Source organism: Podarcis pityusensis (assembly GCF_964106645.2).
Source record: "Podarcis pityusensis genome assembly, chromosome: 12".
NCBI classification, from domain to species: Eukaryota; Metazoa; Chordata; class Lepidosauria; order Squamata; family Lacertidae; genus Podarcis; species Podarcis pityusensis.
Window position 1 is genome coordinate 22,413,825 of NC_138037.1, and position 14,485 is coordinate 22,428,309.

The following is a 14,485-nucleotide window of genomic DNA, read 5'->3' on the forward strand; positions in this document are numbered from 1 at the left end:
ATAAAATTATATATATTCAAAATTAAGGTTTTAAAATTATATTCATTTTACTGTTTACAATGGTTTTCCCATGTCATCTCACAAATCTTCTGTTGTCCTAGAATGCAGCTGAATCAGAACAACACATAATAGATCAGAATTCTGAAATGCAGAATTTCTCTTCCATTTCTACAGAGCAAACCTATGCATATTTATTCAGTATTGAGACCCACTGCATTCAATGAGACTCCCACTGCATGTAAGCATGTACCGGATTCCCCAGTCTTTATACACCCACTGAACAGCCAAATGTCTATTGAGTAACTGGATTTGGAATTATGGGTGTGGGAGGTAATTCTACAATTATTAACAACCCTGAAGTTGCATTTGTTAAAAAAAGTTCAGCCTCCTATCACTAAAATGATCTTAAGACTGGATGTTCAAGTTGTTGCTGTACTGGGACAAAGGCAAAGAGAAAGGAGATCAGGCTCTAGTGGTAGATGGCTTTGTGATTTGCAGATGATGAGCAAGGTTTTCTTACTCCCAGTAATTTTCCAACAGCAAGTAAAACTGAATGAAGAAGAAAAAAATCTCTGCTGTTGCTCACCGTGTGCTAATAGCTTATCTCTTAGCAGGAGCAGCCAACACCCTTCAGATGTTTCTGGACTATAAATCGCATTATCTCCGGCCATTGGCCATGCTCCCTCTGGTTGATGGGAGTTGTAGTGCCACATTGGTTACAGCTGTGGCCATACTTGTAAAATAAGACTATTAATTCGAACAGATCTTAGTGCAACTCTTCTGACCACATTGTGACTTTTGCTTTAGATCACGAGTAACTCAAGATTCACATTTGTATTTGTACAGCTTAAGGGGCACAGTAGGTAACTGATGCCACTCCCCTCCTTACCTGCTGTTCCGCATTCCTTAGATTTCTGAACCTGGTGGTCCTAACGAAAGGAAACAGCAGATTTTGCAAGTCTGGAGGCTGCCCACCTCTAACCCAGGAGAAACCAAAGATGCTAAGCATTTGTTGCCATCTTAAACCCTTCACTTTGGCAAGGAGATGTCAACTGAAAGTGCACAGCGACAGGCAGTGCTGACTATCCTGACCCTGGTTTCACTCTTCCAGGTTACCACCTTCTCAAGCACTTCAGTCTTTCAGTGCCCAGTTGCCTGAGAGAGGGGGGAGAGGGAGGTACTGGGAAATGGGGAGGGGCTGCTGCTCAATGGCAGAGCATCTGCTTTGCATGCAGGTTCAGTCTCTGGGAGAGACCCCTGTCTGAAATCTTGGAGAACTGCTGCCAGTCATTGAAGACCATGTTGAACTAGCTGTACCTATGACCTGACTCGGTATAAGGTAAGCTCCTGTGTTTAAAGCAGGGGAATGAAGGGTATCTCAGAGCACTAATTCAGCCACGTTCCTATCTATGTCACTTGCTATGTCCAGTGGCCCTCCATTTCTATCACACATCAGATGTAACAGGACAGAAATAGAAACACAGGAGCATGAGAATCAAATATAAATTATTATCTCACAGGTCTACTGTGAGGCTGAATGGCAAGGCTGTAATTCACTCCACTTAAAGGTGTTATATAACTGGCTAACAGCAAATATTTCATAAGTTAAATTCTACCTTTGAGTAGAAGTTAAATTACTTAACATAATTCTCGATTTCAAAAGGAATAATTTAGTCACCTGCGCTGCAGTTGAGGGCATTCTAGTTCTAATACATCAGGAGGAATTTCAGCTGTGGATGAGCTTTGGAGCCAAGTTCTTTGGTTACATTTCTTTGAGCAAAGGCAAGAGGGTGAATCAAAGGAAGAGTGTGGAATTTGTAATGCTTTAAAAATTTCCACTCTTTAAAGCTTCTGTATAATCTTTTAAAACTGGAAAACATTAACACATTTGTCACATTTAAGGAATTCAAAGTAGTACTTGATGTGACTTCATTGAAAGCATACGGTGACATTATGTTCCCCCTTGAATATCTATCTGAATGATTCAGTGTAAAAGTGATCCTTGACATTCCACTGTCTCTTAGCAACTGTCCTGACTGAGCTGACAGACTTGGCATCTCTAGGAAAGCAATACTTTCAGAATGAACATCAATGACATCACAGTACCTCACTCGAACTGAAGGCAACACTGGCTTTTTTTTTTAAAGCGGCATACGCATGCTACCCACAACCCTGAGATTAAGTGTCTCATGCTCTACCAACTGAGCTATCTATGGTTAGGAGTTTCAATTTACCTGTGCAACCTGTTTGGGGGCTCCTTAGAATATTCCAGCACTCTCTGCATTTCTGCTCCAATCTCTAGACAGCAGACTGGATTATCCAATGAACAGGTTCCTTGGTAAAGGATGGAATACGAGAGTCTGTTAGGGTGGCCAGGGGCAGAAGAGGACAGAGGTCTTACACCTTTCCACAGCTGTGCAGAAGAGGGGATTTAAGCATGTGTATCTTGGGCTGGGGCATAGCTGTCAACGTTTCCCTTTTTTTAAGGGAAATTCCCTTATTCCGAATAGGATTCCTCACACAAAAAGGGAAAAGTTGACAGCTATGGACTGGGGTTCAAAGTGCTGAACAATGCTGACTTGGATTCAGACCCTGCTGACTTCCCTTACACTCAAACGGGGTGTGAGGAAGGCCAAAAAAAGCGAGTGACCTTAAAATAGAATCTCCTGTTTTTGTACAAATGCAGTACGGTGGTACCTCAGGTTACAGACACTTCAGGTTTCAGACACTTCAGGTTACAGACTCCGCTAACCCAGAAATAGTACCTCGGGTTAAGAACTTTGCTTAGGATGAGAACAGAAATCACACAGCAGCGGCACGGCAGCAGCAGCAGGCCCCATTAGCTAAAGTGGGGCTTTGGGTTAAGAACAGTTTCAGGTTAAGAACTGACCTCCAGAACAAATTAAGTTCTTAACCCGAGGTACCACTGTACAATCGTTGCTGGTTGCATTGCCAGGTCTCCATAGATCCTGTGCTCACTTGCTGTCTCTTGTATGGATGCGAAAGGGAAATTTGGGGGCTGCATACTGTATGTTGACTGTCAAGGGTCTTCAAAGCCACCATCTGAACAGGCCAACTAGGTATCTAAATGAATCTGCTGGATCAAAGAATTGCCTCAGAACAGACCAAAATACAAACACTCTATACAGAAGTTGCTGCTTTTACACAGTAGCCAAAGCACGTCAGAAATGTGAAGCTGGACATTTTAAAGAAATTGTGTATGGTTCCGCAATTCGTTGAATTTATGGCTTTGCAGTCCATAAGACCGATAGCCTTAAACATATAAAATCTCTGACCAACTCAGCGCTCGCTGCAACGTAGCGTTCATGAAGGGACACAGTGACTGCCAGCAATGCCGTTGAAATGTCACCGCCTGTCAGCTCGCCAGACATTCTTTGTGACACTGCAACTATGCTATGCATATACTTAGAATCAGCATTCCTACAAATGATGTAAGTTTTACATACTCAGCGGTAATATGCATGTCTCAGTATCATGAACTGGTCTTTTACGAGAAGATGCGCTTTTTATTTCTAAAGCACAATTAAGTTAGACTGGGCTTCCAGTAACATTTAAGAGTAACGGGGCAAGGATGGAAATGGGGTGAATTAAATAAATAAAACCACTTCTATCCTGCATTTCCTCAATAAGCCCAATATGGCTCACAGCACAAGGTTTTTTTTTAAAAAAAGAGCAACTTAACAATTTTAAAAAACAATTTGGTATCAGAAATAAATAACTGGCTTCCGATCTCCCTGCCATGGGGATGCGGGTGGCGCTGTGGGTTAAACCACAGAGCCTAGGCCTTGCCAATCAGAAGGTTGCAGTTCGAATCCCCGCGACAGGGTGAGCTCCCGTTGCTCAGTCCCAGCTCCTGCCAACCTAGCAGTTCAAAAGCACGTCAAAGTGCAAGTAGATAAATAGGTACCGCTCCGGCGGGAAGGTAAACAGCGTTTCTGTGCGCTGCTCTGGTTCGCCAGAAGCGGCTTAGTCATGCTGGCCACATGACCCGGAAGCTGTACGCCGGCTCCCTCGGCCAATAAAGCGAGATGAGCGCTGCAACCCCAGAGTCAGTCATGACTGGACCTAATGGTCAGGGGTCCCTTTACCTTTATCTCCCTGCCAGGGAGAAGGTTCAACTCCAAATACCAGGTGCCCGGGGACTGCAGGAGAAAGGGAAAAGGACACTCTGGTCCTGTCCATCAGCCAAAAAGACCCTGAGCAAACATTTGTTATTGAAGCAAGAACAGCAGCCAAGGAAGATCAGCTGGATAAATAAGACCCACTTACAGCATATGGCTTCATTTTGGTCTCCTTTCTCTTCCTTTGTGTGTCTTTTCAAGTTTGCAGCTAGACTGACAACAGGGCCTGCCTCTCTTGCTTGATGTCAGTCACTTTTCGGAGTTAATGGTTGTCTGAAAAATGGGATAAAACAGGATAAAAATAAATAAATTCAATAAAGCAGCCATAAAAGATGAAAACAACAGAGCGACAAAAGATAAAAAAGGCAGTAACCATTAGAGGGCTTGTCCACAGGCTCTGCCTACCCAGCACCCATCCTGACTCCCTTGCACAAAGCCTAGGTGGGGGTCCAGTTTATATGGAACATTCACTCTTGAGCTGTTTACAGGGAGGCTGTGTGACAATGAGCACTCATCCTGCATTGATCCTGCTTTGCTAGTAGGGTGTGTATTACACATCTTCCCATTAATCGCTCGATTGTCCCATACAGTTCAATGCATTTTCACATCCCTTTCCAAACCACAAAATAAAACCATTCGGAAAAAGTGGATGTGTTGCGCTAGAGCAAAGTATCACTTTAATTGTGCAAAGCTAAAATTCCAGTATGCACTTGAATGCATCCTGCAAAACATAGTGTAGAGGTAGCTTAACGACAGCAATTCAAAATGCTTCCCCCAAAAAGGGAGCAATCGTTCTACATCTTGCCATACACCTTTGTATCTTCTATGAACATGCATGGAAATATCCATGCTGTAGTCGCTAGAAGGGCCACAGAAAATACTGGATTTTGTGAAAAGCCATTTCTCTGATGTATGTCACCTGCCTCTCCACCCCACCCCTGCCATTTATGCAAAAAGTCTACTTCTCTGCTGCAGTCAGGGAAAGAAAGCATATTATGTGCGTAGGCGCAATCTCACGGTTCTGCTAATAAAGAAAAATGTCTCCCACACTTCAAAGTTTCTGGTGGTTTAGTAATCATTGATTGCTGGGCACATTCCAAGGAGCATTTGGATTATACAGGAGGAAAACCACAACAGAGCAAACAACTTTGGCAAAACACTGGTATCCAATGACGTCAGCCGCAATGCTGCGCTAACAGCTACTTTACTAAATATAAGACGGGCAAAGACTACAAGTGGAACATTTGCAAATAGTGAAGGAGGGAGCTAGACTTTCCTTCACTCTGCCTGCTCCCTTGATGAATCCTGACTTACGCCAACCCTATTCCTTTAGCAGTTGTTCTTTTTGTTTATCCAGCCTATCTAATTTATATTGTAAATAAACAGCTTGGACAGAGATGTGTCATCTGTGTTCTGTAACTACCTTGCAGGGTGTTGCGAGCAATTGAATGTCGAGCAGCAGTTATCATACCAGCAAGGAATGTTACGTATTGTTTTGTGATATATGCATAGCTGTCAACTTACAGATTTGAAAATAAGGGACCAGCAGCCTTGAAAATAAGGGACCAGCAGCCAAAATAAGGGACCTGCAGCCTCACCTGTTCCAGGCACTCCAGTCTTCCTGTCCTCCTGCAGTCTGGTCAAACTCATGCTGGCAGCTTCGAGAACACTGTCCAACCAACTTTGTAACCAGAGTGTGATGGCCTGGGATTCCGATTCGGAGGATGAAACAGAGGAATCCCAGCCTGCACAGGAGTCCCCGCCTCCAGGGCCGGCTGAACTGGGGCAAGGCCTAGATGCTGAAGAGCCTGCACCTGTGGCAGTGCATCAGGAGCTGGCCCCAGGTGAAGCCCTTCTGGCCCCAGAGGGGCTTGATGACTCAGTGGCCACAGGTGAGCCTCCTCCAGGGCCCAGTAACCCTTCGGCCTCTCCTGATCTGCAGAGGCTTAGGGCAGAGAGGCGAAGGGAACTGGTTGCCCCCAGGAGGAGTGCTCGCCTTAAGGCCAGAGGAGGCGGGGCTCCTGGGGACCGGGACCGCCCCTGGCCTTAGAAGAGGATAAAAGCCCAGTCAGCCCGGCCCCAGGTTGCGGGAGCAACGTCGTTGTTGGCTTCGGACCTTCCTGTGTTCCTGATCCCTGCTCGGCTTCCTGTTCCTGACTATCCGGTACTCCTGTTCCCTGCTCGGCCTTCTGTTCCAGCGTTCCTGTTCCCCGCCCGGCTCTCTGCATCGGACCTCACCCCTCTTCGTGTGGACTCTGCTACACTCACGGTACCTTACCCCCGGGACCAGCACAGTTTGCTCCCGCCACACCCGCACTCCCCCTTCGTAGGGGTGCGTTCGGGAAGAGCCAGAGGCCATGGCTGACCAGGCGGCTACACTGGTGGCTTTGGCCCAGGAGAACCAGGCCTTGACTCACACCGTGCAGCAGCTCAGTGACGCGGTTGTGGCACTTCAGCAACGCTTGGAAGCCCTACCGGCTCCTGGGGCCGACGCCCCGGCTCCTGGCAAGTACCCAGTGGCTTTGCCTGAGAAATTTGATGGAGCCCCGGCCAGCTTTCCCATGTTCCTGGCCCAGGCCAAGCTGTATATTCAGGGGCGAGCCCGGAACTTTCCTGACGACCGCACCAAGGTGCACTTTTTGATTAGTTTGTTAAAGGACCAGGCGGCCAAGTGGGCGTTGCCGCTACTCAGGCAAGACTCCCCCTTGCTGGCAGACTATACGGGGTTTTGCAATCGTTTGGAGGCCGCGTTCGGCAACCCCCAGAAAGGGAGTCAAGCCAACCGGGCGATTCGGCGTTTGAAACAGGGCAAGTCCACGGTGGCCGCATATACCACGGAGTTTCGGCTGTTGGCACAGGACTTGACCTGGAATGATTCGGCACTGCGGGACCAGTATCTTGAAGGGCTTTCGGACGAGGTACTGGACCAGTTGGCCACAATGGAACGCCCCACCACGCTAGACACTCTCATTCAACGGAGTCTACAAATAGACGACCGGTTGGAGGATCGTCGTCAGGCCCGGGGTCGCCGACACTTCCAGTTCACGGCACCAGCTTTTTCCGGCAGCCCCACGGTCACAACTGATTTAACGGAGGAGCCTATGCAGCTCGGGGCAGTGCGGCCACGCCTTTCCCCCGCAGAGAAGGCGCGGCGTCGGGAGGGAAATCTCTGTCTTTACTGTGGCGGAAGTGGACACTTCGCTCGGTCTTGCCCTGAGAAACACCAGCCGCAGGGAAACCGCCAACCCCAGTAGCTGATGGCCCTAGCTACCGGGGGTCCCAAACCGCGCAGAATGGGCCTGCATCAATGGACTTGCAACATCTTATGGTTTCGGTACGTTTATACCCTCCAGGTGGGCCCTGGATCCTCACCCATGCTTTGGTAGATTCAGGGGCAACCCGCTCTTATATGGACGCTGCTTTTGCCGCCCATCATCAGGTGCCACTTCGGAACAAGCCAGTACCGGTCCAGGTGGAAGCGATTGACGGACGACTTCTGTGTTCAGGTGCCGTTACTCAGGAGACCCAGCCCCTGGTCCTGTGTTTCCAGCAGCACCGGGAGTTGCGAACTTTGGACATTGCCTCTATGCCCCGCTTCCCCCTGGTGCTCGGGATGGACTGGCTGGAAGCCCACAACGTTCAGATTCACTGGGTCAAACGGACCGTGCACTTCCCAGACCCATGTTCCCATGCTCAATCCGGGACGCTGGCGGCCGCGCCCTCAGAGGAGGCAGCACCCACGCTCCCAGCCGTGTATCAGGACTACCAGGACGTGTTCGAGGAACGGGGGGCAGACCAGCTGCCGCCGCATCGGCCTTTTGACTGCGGCATAGACCTCCAACCCGGAGCGCCTTTACCAGTGAGTCGCTTATATTCTCTAACAGAGCCAGAGCGCGAGGCTTTGCAGGACTTCTTGCGCAAGAACCTGGAGCGTGGGTTCATTAGGCCTTCCACCTCGCCTACCGCGGCACCAGTGCTTTTCGTTAAGAAGAAATGTGGGGAACTCCGCCCTTGCCATGATTACCGAGCCCTGAACAAAATTACCGTCCCAGACCGATACCCCTTGCCCCTTATCTCGGAGCTGCTGGAGCGGGTGCAAGGGGCACAGGTGTTCACCAAGCTGGACCTCCGGGGGGCCTACAACTTGATTCGGATCCGAGCCGGGGATGAGTGGAAGACAGCGTTTGGGACCCGGTACGGGCAGTTCGAATATTTGGTTATGCCTTTCGGGTTGTGCAACGCGCCTGCTGTGTTCCAACGCTACATCAACCACGTGTTTCAGGACTTGTTAGACAAGTACGTGGTGGTGTATTTGGATGACATACTGATTTACTCCCGTGACCCGGCTCGCCATGAGGGACATGTCCGGACCGTGCTGCAGCGCTTGCGTGAGCACCGTTTGTACGCAAAGCTCAGCAAGTGCGAGTTCCATCAGCGGACTGTGGACTTCCTTGGTCACCGGCTCTCTCCGGATGGGGTGCAAATGGACCCGGGGAAGGTGACAGCGGTTCAAGAATGGGCGGCACCCCGGAACCGCAAGGACCTACAACGTTTCCTGGGGTTCGCCAATTACTACCGGACCTTCATCGCTGATTATGCTCATCGCACCACCCCGTTGACCCGGCTACTGCGCCCAAAGACGCCGTTTTCCTGGGACAAGGAGGCAGAGGAGGCGTTTCAGGGGTTGAAGGCCTGTTTCCAGAGGGCACCAATCTTACAACATCCTGACCCCTCTCGACCCTTTGTGGTGGAGACCGACGCCTCCAGTACGGCTCTCGGTGCCGTCTTGTCTCAACAGATTGGTCCTGAAGCGCCACTCTTACCCTGTGCCTTCTATTCCCGCCAGCTCCTACCAGCGGAGCGTAACTATACTGTGTGGGAGCGGGAACTACTGGCCATCAAGGTAGCCTTTGAGGTCTGGCGCCACCATCTTGAGGGGGCACGACATCCGGTGGAGGTGAGAACCGACCACCGGAACCTGGAGTACCTCCAGACCACCCGCAAGCTGAACCAAAGACAGATCCGGTGGGCGTTGTTCTTTTCCCGGTTCCAGTTTCGGATCCGCTACATCCCTAGCTCTCAGAATCTGAAGGCGGATGCCCTGTCCCGGAAACCTGAAGACAACGCAGACACGGTACAGCAAGCAGAACCCACCACGATCCTACCTCCGGCCGCATTCCTGGCCACCCAGGAGGCGCAGCCACTGCAGGTTCGGGTGCGGGAACAGCAGCGGGTCGACGCTTGGGCCCAGGAACGACTCCGGGAGCTGGCTGAAGGGTCCAGCCCACAGTATCCGGGGCTGGTCCTGCATCAGGGCCTCCTGCTGCACCACGGTCGTCTGTACATCCCGCCAGGGCCACTGCGGCTGGAGGTTCTCCGGATGGCCCATGATGCCCCAGCAGCGGGGCACTTTGGACGGTATCGGACCACCCATCTGGTCAGTCGTGAGTTTTGGTGGCCCCGCCTGAAGGCTGACGTGGCTCGCTACGTTGCTGGTTGTGATGTCTGCCGGCGCGCCAAGGGACCTACCGGGCGACCCCCCGGCCTACTTCAGCCATTGCCAGTTCCACCGCGCCCTTGGCACACAGTTTCGTTGGACTTTGTAGTGGACTTACCCTCGTCTCGTAGCTGTACCTGCCTTCTGGTTTTCTCCGACCATTTCACCAAGATGGTGCACTGCGCTCCCTGTCCATCTACCCACAGCCAAGGAAACTGCTCAGCTGTACCTTCAGCATGTCTTCCGCCTGCATGGACTACCTGAGCGCGTGGTGTCCGACCGGGGCGTTCAGTTCACATCCCGGTTCTGGCGAGCATTACACCAGACCCTCGGGACAGAGGTCTGCCTCTCGTCAGCCTACCACCCACAGACCGATGGCCAGACGGAACGGGCGAACGCGGTGCTGGAGCAGTACCTCCGGTGTTACTGCAGCTACCAGCAGGATGACTGGGTCGACCACCTGGCATTGGCGGAGTTCGCCTATAACAACGCGGTGAATGCGTCCACCCAGCAGACCCCGTTCCAGGCCAGTTATGGTTATCATCCACGGCTGTTTCCAGAGGTGCTGCCGGCATCCGCGGTCCCGGCGGTGACGGAGTGGCTTCAAGAGCTCCAGTCCCAGCAACAGCTTTTGGTGGAGCAACTGCACCAGGCCAAGGAAGCGTACAAAGCCCAGGCCGACCGCCACCGCCAGGTGGGGCCGGAACTTCGCGTCGGTGACCTGGTTTGGCTCTCCACTCGCCACCTTCACCCCTCTCGACCTTCACGGAAGTTGGACGCCCGCTTCACCGGCCCGTTCCCTATCGTAGACCAAATCTCTCCTGTGGCATTCCGTCTCCGGTTACCCGCAACCCTGAAGGTTCACCCGGTCTTCCACAGGTCCCTTTTGAGTCCGGTGGCCCCACCCGACGAGTTCCACCCGAACCGTCCCCGACCGCAGCCAGTGTTGGTTCGGGGAGAGCCTGAGTACGAGGTGGAACGCATCCTGGACTCCCGATACCGCAGGGGAAAGCTGCAGTATCTCATTGACTGGAAGGGGTACGGACCGGAGGACCGTTCCTGGGAACCAGCGGCCAATGTCCACGCACCTGCCTGCCTCCGAGAGTTCCATGCGACGTACCCCGGCAAGCCGGGTCCGGACCCTCGGTTGAGGGGGGGGCCTGGGAGGGGGGATGGTGTGATGGCCTGGGATTCCGATTCGGAGGATGAAACAGAGGAATCCCAGCCTGCACAGGAGTCCCCGCCTCCAGGGCCGGCTGAACTGGGGCAAGGCCTAGATGCTGAAGAGCCTGCACCTGTGGCAGTGCATCAGGAGCTGGCCCCAGGTGAAGCCCTTCTGGCCCCAGAGGGGCTTGATGACTCAGTGGCCACAGGTGAGCCTCCTCCAGGGCCCAGTAACCCTTCGGCCTCTCCTGATCTGCAGAGGCTTAGGGCAGAGAGGCGAAGGGAACTGGTTGCCCCCAGGAGGAGTGCTCGCCTTAAGGCCAGAGGAGGCGGGGCTCCTGGGGACCGGGACCGCCCCTGGCCTTAGAAGAGGATAAAAGCCCAGTCAGCCCGGCCCCAGGTTGCGGGAGCAACGTCGTTGTTGGCTTCGGACCTTCCTGTGTTCCTGATCCCTGCTCGGCTTCCTGTTCCTGACTATCCGGTACTCCTGTTCCCTGCTCGGCCTTCTGTTCCAGCGTTCCTGTTCCCCGCCCGGCTCTCTGCATCGGACCTCACCCCTCTTCGTGTGGACTCTGCTACACTCACGGTACCTTACCCCCGGGACCAGCACACAGAGGTTCAACTGAATAAAATCTGAATCACATGCACCACAAGGCCTATGCAGCCTCAACTTAAGATGGCTCCCCGGCCTGGTTTTGCACTGCAAAGCACGTGCAACAAAATGGCATCCAGCATTCAAAACCCCCCTCAGCTTGCATTAACTAGCCACACACAAGGCATGCAAGCTCCACCCCCCAGTTGTTCTTAGACTTCTTATTGGGTGAGCAACACAGCCAAGCAACACAGTTGGAGCCTCCCTCCTCCCTGGCCGGCAGGGAGGGAGGGAGAGGAGCTGCTTCCTTTGAAATTTAAGGGACATCATTTAAGGGACATTTAAGGGACATCTATCAATAAGGGACAGCAGCGGGACATGGCGCTGGAATAAGGGACTGTCCCTTCAAATAAGGGACACTTGACAGCTATGGATATATGGTACACACTTCCACAAAGGGCAGCAAGCTCCTGGAGCCATTGTATATTGCAACCATTTTCTTGTGTTTTACAAATAAAGTATGGGCCCTAATGAAAGGAAAGGAAAGAGTGAGACTTGCATTACAAGAGGCATCTGCAACAAATGTTGCATTGTGGATGTAGTGTTCTCTTGCCCAGGAATTCAGCAATGCCCCTTGCATGGATACTCCATTCTATTCCCTCTCCATCTAATCTTCTATTTTCCTGCCCTCTGCCTGCCAGCTAGCATGAGCGTTATTAGCCCTCACTGGGTTCTCCCCTGCCCCAAACATCACGTAGGTTTCATTTTCTCTAAAGGTTTTTATGTGCTCCTGCAAAAGCCAGGGATTTCCAGCAGGCTCTTCTTCAGTGCATCTGGCTTTCAATCAGAAGGTTGGTGGTTTGAGCCCAGCCAGGGATGGCTGTGGACAGGATTCCCTCAGGATCCCCTGCAACTCTACAATTCTATGATTTAATGCTGTTTTTTGTTGTTTTTGTTTTTTTTTTTTTTTGGATATGGATGGTGCTGTTCTGGCTACAAAAGAACTGGCATCCGAAGAACTGGGCTTCCTATTAGTATATATGATGATGATTATATCCAGGGCAGTTTAACCATATTTTTTTGTCTCCTAGGTAACAACAGGCAAAAATATGATTAACCATTATCAAATTTTAATTATTACATAATTAATGGAAACCATTATTATTTATTTATTTCCTTGTTGCAAAATTGTACACAAAAAATTGTATGGACTTAAATCATAAAACATGACGTGCCTAACAAAAAATGGGTCACTAGGGGAATAAAGTACTCAACGTATTATTTTACAGTACATAATAATGAGATAATTACTGTAAACTGGTAAAATGAGTCATTCAGAAAATCAGCCTGGAAAACAGGAGGGTAATAGGAGTGAGCTAATGAATGGTGCCTGCTTATCTATGCCATACTGCAATATATGCTGCAAGTATTTCTCATCTCTGTGTTGTTTCATTTGTATATTTAATAAAATCACACCATACAGCATAAAAATTATATTTGTTTTTCTCTCCCCTTGCCACCTTCAGTTTTTGCAACAGCTTTTCCATTATGGCTGTTTGCCAGATTATATTACACCACTGATCAATATTCATCAAGTGGAAAACGATTCTAAATTATATTTCATTATGTAACCTTACAAACATGCTCCAGCACATCATCCACGTTGCCACTTAAATATTCCAAAATCAATCACATATCCTTCTGAATTTTAATTTGAATACAATGAGGCTGTCATGTCCAACTTTTTTAAAAGCTCCTCTGATTTCAGTAGAAAAGCTGAACGCTGATTAAAACACCCCCATTCACATCAGGAGAACTTTGAAGACATTAACTTTGGCTAACAGTGTTCATATATATATATATATATATATATATATATAGTTAACAGTGCAATCCTATACATATTTACTCAGAAGTAAGCCCCTCTTTGCTTTCAACAGGGCTTACTTACCTGAGAATAGAGGACTGCACTTTCCTGGGAGTCTGATTCCCATCGATCTCAACGGGGCTTAGTTTTGAGAAGACACACACAGAACATCAGTGCCACAAAAACTTTTGGGAGAGGCTGTAATTTAGAGGTATCAGGCTGGGAAACATCGCTGTCTGCAATGTGAGCACTATTGCCAATCAGATTAGGCAGCACAGAGCGAGATTAACCAGTGATCTGATTTATGATAAAGCAGTTTAATATCTCATAAATACTGTTCCATTAATGGGGGCAGGGAATGCTTTCATCCTTCTTAGAAACTAGGAATCACTCTGTGTGGTGCTATAAATATGTCCCAGGGATTCAATAAATGGTAAGTTATGACAAATAACAAGTGTTCTCCAAATTCCAGTTCGCTCTTGCTATTCCTGTGCTAACGTTCCACTTTGAAATCTAGCTCAGCATCCTAATCTCATGGTGGGCAACCATGTCTACTTGCAGGAAATCTGCAAGCAGGACATGAGCACCAGAGCACTCTCCCCTTTCACAGTTGCCAGCAACTGGAATTTAGAAGCTTTACTACCTCCGACTGTGGAGGCAGAGCATAGCCATCATGACTAGTAGAGACTGAGAAGAAGAAGAAGAAGAAGAAGAAGAAGAAGAAGAAGAGGAGGAGGAAGAGGAAGAGGAAGAGGAAGAGGAGGAGGAGGAGTTTGGATTTGATATCCCGCTTTATCACTACCCTAAGGAGTCTCAAAGCGGCTAACAATCTCCTTTCCCTTCCTCCCCCACAACAAACACTCTGTGAGGTGAGTGGGGCTGAGAGACTTCAGAGAAGTGTGACTAGCCCAAGGTCACCCAGCAGCTGATGGAGCAGTGGAGACGCGAACCCGGTTCACCAGATTACGAGTCCACCACTCTTAACCATTACACCACACTGGATAAGAGCCTTATCCTCCATGAATTTGTCCAATCCTTTTAAAGCCACCCAAGTCAGTGACTCTGACTCATGTCACACCAGGTGAAGTGCTAGCTCAGTTGGTGGAACATGAGGGTTGTGGGTTTGAGCCCCACATTGGGCAAAAAATGCTTGCCTCGCAGGCGGCTGGAGTAGATGATCCTTGTGGTCCCTTTCAACTCTACAATTCCATGATTCTATCCAA

The 14,485-nt window shown here is 49.9% G+C and overlaps 1 long non-coding RNA gene across 1 annotated transcript in view; it reads right to left on the bottom strand.

The window, feature by feature from the left end:
- Positions 1 to 2,178: 2,178 nt before the first annotated feature.
- Positions 2,179 to 14,485, bottom strand: part of LOC308459317 — a 28,686-nt gene continuing 16,379 nt past the window's right edge. Inside the window, exons 2-3 of the long non-coding RNA XR_013977996.1 lie at positions 4,291 to 4,415; positions 2,179 to 2,334 (exon numbers count right to left, since the gene is read on the bottom strand). This is a non-coding gene — a long non-coding RNA (uncharacterized lncRNA). The remainder of the gene's footprint in view (positions 2,335 to 4,290; positions 4,416 to 14,485) is intronic.